Source organism: Motacilla alba, chromosome 4 (assembly GCF_015832195.1).
Source record: "Motacilla alba alba isolate MOTALB_02 chromosome 4, Motacilla_alba_V1.0_pri, whole genome shotgun sequence".
Lineage (NCBI taxonomy): Eukaryota > Metazoa > Chordata > Aves > Passeriformes > Motacillidae > Motacilla > Motacilla alba.
The window spans coordinates 64,956,282-64,962,172 of record NC_052019.1 but is presented as its reverse complement, the minus strand read 5'-3'; positions in this window follow the sequence as shown (position 1 = coordinate 64,962,172).

Sequence of the window (5,891 nt, the reverse complement as noted above, 5' to 3'; positions counted from 1 at the left end):
CGACCACCCAAGACCTCATTCTTGCATCTGTGTTCTTAAAAGCAGCTTTGTCTGCTTTTTTGTCTCATGTCATGGGTCGATACGATTTGAGTTTGTCCAAAAGGCCACAGGTAAGATAAAGGCATTTTTGGTGCCTCACCTGTCCTGCTGTGGTTTCTCTCACCCTTCTCTGGCCCAGGCTGCTGCAGCTCAAACAGCACTGCTTTGCCTCTGGGGAACTGCAGTTATTTTCACAGCTGCCATCACATCTCTGCGTTAGGATGAACACAAATTCCCAAGTTCCCAGTAATTCATCTTTCATGAACGACATATACTGCAACATACAAGTTGCAGGTAGTTTTCCTGTGCCTTGAACTGCTGGGGGAAATTGATGGCTTTGGGCACAGTTGATTCTCTGAGCAGATGCAGAGCAGCAACCTGTGGCATTCCTCCAGAAATTTTCCCTGTGTCCTCCACCAGGATGCAATGACTGTAGAATTCTGCATAACCAACACAAAAGCACCAAAACAACATGATTCAATCTTTTTATATCCATCTTCCTTGGTACACTTTAAAAGCTCCTCGAAGTCTGCATTTCATCCAGGCTTTGCATTGCTAGATCTCAATAAATAATAAAATATCTCAGCTGTATTAATTTCACAGGAAAGGTTTGGAATTTTGGGGTAGGGAGAGGTCCTTCCTGTTGAAAGAACTGTATGTATTTACATGTATATACATGCACATATATAGTGCAAATGTAAAAATGTACACTAGAAATCAACGTCCCCTTATCAGTACAGGGGAAAATACTGCCCTTAACCTACTCTGCTGTCTGAGCATCTCAGAGCACTCAATCAGCTCCTTCACACTCCAATATTTACCGGCTGTGCAAAGATGTTCACCACCAGGAAAAGTATCCCACTGTCACACAGCAAAAGGATTGTTACAGCAAAATAAGGTGAATGTTGAAAGAATCACAGAATATCCTGAGTTGAAAGGGACCCACAAGGATCATCCAAGTCCAACTCCTGGCCCTGAAGAGGACACCCCAGCATTCCCACCTAGAGCATAGTCCAAATGCTTCTCGAACTCTGTCAGGCTTGGTGCTGTGGCCACTTCCATGGGGAGCTTGTTCAACATCCAGACACCCTCTGGGTGAAGAACCTTTTCCTATTATCCTACCTAACCCTCCCCTGACGCAGCTTCAAGCCATTCCCTTGGGTCCTGTCAGCTGAAAGTAGCCAGCTAAAACTCTGGAGGAATTAAAAACACAGCCATGATGTAAGGCTAATAGTATTTCCATCAAAATGCTTAAGTACATTGTGAGGCCCTAGATTTCAAATTTTGCCTGAAAACAAGCTTCTTTGAACTGTAATATCCTAACGCTGCCTCAAGGGGCTGGCTGGGTGCAGGATAAAAACAATTTATTCACAGGGACTGTGTTTGTCACTGAGCTTCTGAAACAAGAGTGTCCCCGTGATCATTACCATGGCTGCAACTAAATATTATCCCTTACTTTCTCAGCTTAAGTCTGTCCTACATTCTTCATTCTCCCTGCAAATACCAGTGTGCTCTTCCTTTTATAAGGTTAATTAGATTTTCAGTGGTGCTGAAGCATTTACATTTACAAAGAAGAAAATGACACCTTCCACAGCAAGCGCAACGTTTAAAGACTGCTGGTCAAGAGCATTTTACTTGCACTTTTTTTCAGAAAAGACCTCCTCCTCACATGAGAGAACACTCCAGGAATAAAACTGAGCTTTTTCTAAGCATTGAACAGACAGAAGTAAATGTGGGTTACTAATTATGCCTCTGAAGGGCAGTGAAATTAAGTGATCCATTCAAGTCACAAAATATCTACTGCAAGGGAAAAACATGAACATTCCCAGAAAAGGAGCCAACACCACCAGGAAGGCAACACACCAGCACAAAAATCTTAGCCAGAGCTTTGACATCCTCCTGTGGAGCATGGCAGCAACCAGCAGAACTACTCCTGGAAAATAAAATTACAAAACAAAACAGGAAACATTTGTCTTGACAATACTACAGGAAGATGTGGCCCCAAAAGTTTCCTTTCTCAGCCAAAAATAACCTTTCCCATTTTACTTGTTTCACATATTTCAAATGCTCCTGTTGCAATAAATATTCCCCACCTACTCCATCATCTACCTGCACTGCCTTGTCTACAATATCATGGCAGGACAAAATATTCTTATATGGTGATTTTTTTTATAGAGGGTGGAGATGGAAAATGTGCAGACTGTGTGATGGATTAAATGATAATTCCAGACCAAGCTAGGTCTTCTTAATAAACAGATCAAATACTGAGACCACCCTTTTCCAAGGAATTTATTTTGACTTGCAAAAATTTTCTCTGTTAGAAACTATCACTTAGTGCTCACAAGTGCAGTACAATCAAAAGGATCACAGAAAAGGCATCTGGAAAAACCTGCAGAGTGGTTCATGTCCTTGCTCAGGAACAGGGCACAATCTGGGGCTGTGTTCCATACAGCAACAAATACAGACACCTAAAACAGAGGCAGCAGCCAAATTAGCAAATCATTCCAACGACCTCATTGTTTCCATAACACAAGCATGATGTCAGCCTGGCTCTGGTGCTGAATCACTGACTAAGCTCACCCCTGGTATCCACAGAGACAGGCTCGACTGTACCACACAGTCACCAATTCTCTAACTTCACTAAGCTGGACAGAAGATCTGAGGGGGAGAAAGCTTATGCTGGCATAAATGGTAAAGTACCACTGGGCTACTAAATGCTGCCAGTATAGTCCAACACAATCAGTAAAAACAAAACACCCGCCTGTCTCTGACAGCATTAACACAAGCAACACAATATTCCTGTAGCAAAGGCTTAAGGCCAGTAACTTCACAGGAGGGTTCAAAGCTGGAATGTCCATAAAACTGTGTTAGTCAGTGCAACAAAGCTTTCTGCCACACCAAGGATTTTACTCAAAACAGATTATGTTTAATAACCAGCTTCTCAGAATCATTCTTTCAACTAACTATTTTTTTCCTTCTCTTATATTACAAATTACTTCCCTTCAGCCAAGGATGAAACATGTTGTCACTTTTACAGATGAGTAAACTAAATCACATGGCTAACAAGTTTGACTTGTTTCTTAAAGATACAGATTTAAATAAAAAATTCCTTCTCTGAAATAAACTGAATTTCACTACCAAAGAAGTAGGGGAGGTGAGGAACCAATTTTTTCTACATCTTTTTTTCTTGATCAGCACAGCAGTGGCACAGTCAGTTCCAGGATAAAGGAGTTTTCAGTTATTTTTTTCTGTCTGGAACATGTCCCCTCTGGAGAACTCGCCATCATAGACAGATGAGAGCTGCAGCCCTTTCCTGCGTGAGGCAAAGCATCAAAAGTGATCCAGGTCTCAAGATACTTGTTCAGCTCCCAGCCTGTCTCAACACAAAGATTCTGCCATCTGAATTCACGTTTCCTCTGAGCATGCTGAAGAGAGAAATGTCATTCTCTTGAGCAGCCACATAAGGAATCTGCAGTGGAGAAAGTTTAAAAAAAAAACCAAACAACCAAAACCTGGGCTATTGAAAGTGAAAACAGAGACTGTACTGCATTGTAGCTATGCTACTGTCAGTCAGACTTAAGCAATAAACATGTCATGGAAAGGTCTCAAGGAAACCAGTCCGGTCTCCCTGGTAGGAGAGAATATCAGGGAGGAGAACTAAGAGCTCAATAATTAAAGCTGAGCACAGGCTTTTGGTTAAGAAAGGAGTTTCAAAGCTAAGCTTTGAACGCACGGCATCACGTACCTCCAAACTTCAGGCACATTGCAAATATACCCCTGGTAGTTTGCAACCACCTTGTTTTGAGTCCTGGTGCAGCACAGAGCAGCACTAAGCTCAGCACAGGCTACTTAATCCTCAAACACAGGCCCAGCCTCTGGCTCCAGTAAAACCAGGCACGTATGGTTGAAAGAGAAGTGACACAGATGTGAAGCAATTAACTTAAAAGTACCTCTGAGAATGGAGCATGCAGGGAAAAAAAAAACCAACAACCAAACAAACAACAAAAAAAACCACACAACAAAAAAAACCCCAAACAAACCAAATGTGCATTTCACTGGGGGAAAAAAACCCCATTATTCTGATTTTCCTTCCAATTCAATATGAGCAAGGCTGTTCAGTATTGTGGTGCTAATGTCACAGAATAAATATAACATCCCTGCTTTTGAAAAATTTAGATCCCAACCTAGGAATCAAATTGCACCTTTGTACAAAGCTATACAACTTCTCTAATTTCAATGGAACTACAGCTGCTTATTTTAAGATCTGAAAATAGTCCACTACAGTTTCTGTCCTTGGAAAATGCTGTCCTATGATTGCTTCAGAGGAGTTGCATGGTCTAAGCAGGCACTTCAAATTTATTTTCAGCCAAGATGATGGGAAATAACCACATTCATTTAGTTATTGCTAAAACTGACAGAAATCTTATCCTCTTTTCCTAAGCTCCTCTCATCTTAGAGGAAAAGGAAGCTGAGGTTGTTATAGCCCAGCAGCTATGTGAATGTCACAGGTTGTCTGGGATCCCAGGAATACAGCAGTGGTCATTTCAGCTTGTTCACTAACACAACAAAGCTTCTATGTTTCATGTGACACAAGGTAATGCCTGATGGCTGAGTGAATAATCCTATATATTCACAGCACAAACAAATACAGCTCATACTGTGCTGCATATCACAGGTACGATTCCTCCTTTGCTGCTTGTGTGAAGCACAGAGTAAATCCATGCATCCTCTTCTGACAGAAGAAGGAATAAACAGTTCTACCAAGGCAGATTAACTCAATCTTTTTACCCAGGGTGTCCTAAAAAGAAGATCTGTAGTCAGTAAGATGTGGGCTTTTTAACTCTCAAAGACTGTTGAGATATGAATGCTCAATTTAGTTATTATAAAAACTGTTTCTTACTGTATCTTCCTGCATTGAGGCAATACAGTGCCATTCAAAATCCAGTTCTTTTTTATTCAGAGGTCTTTTTGCATTCTGTGGAAACAGACAAAACTTCAGGTGCTCACAGTAAACTCAGTGTCCAGGTTAGTGCTAATCCCTGCATTCTGAAAACGAATCGAAGAACAAATGCTAATTAGAAACAGGATTAAAATATAAAACAGTAATTGCTCTCATGACTGTTGCATAGTTTGATATGGCTCGGAAACACCATTAACAAAGGAATTGTGCCTAAGGGAGCAGTCCACCTTTGCAAGTAAGACTAGCTGTCAACACTGGCAGCTACACCCACTGCTGGCAATTGAATATTCATCAAGAGAGACCAAGGAAAACTCCAGCCAACACCTAAATGAGCTCTTAGGAAGGTGGAAACAATGCTGGCATTGGGCAAGGATAAAAACAGCAGCCCAGCAAATCCTCAGACACCAAACCACGCTGAGCGCGCACTTCACCCAATGCCTATCTGCAGGGCTGCATTTCCAGTGACCGTGGCTCTCAGCTGCCAAGACAAAGGACAAAGAAACACAGCGGAAAAGGTTTACGGAGCAGGAGACAAACAGGTAAAATTCCACCTGAGGACAAACTGGAGACCAGCGTCACCTCTGGATATTGTGATGCTCAAGATGAAAGAGAGAGAAATAGTAGATTGAAGCCTTAACATGAATAAAATGCACTGGCAATAAATTGATGCTGCAGTCTTCTCATATTTCCAGGCTGAATTCAGCTCAGATTAAGTCTGAGGTGGAACATGCCTTGCATAAGCCAAAACCAGCATTTTTTTGGTTTCGTTTTTTTCCCATGTTATCTTCTGAGTCATAGAACAACACTAAATTATTTGGCTAGATTGCCACTTAGAGCACAAAATAAATTTACAGACAGTGAAGGTGTGGATAATACTCATAAGGAATAGGCC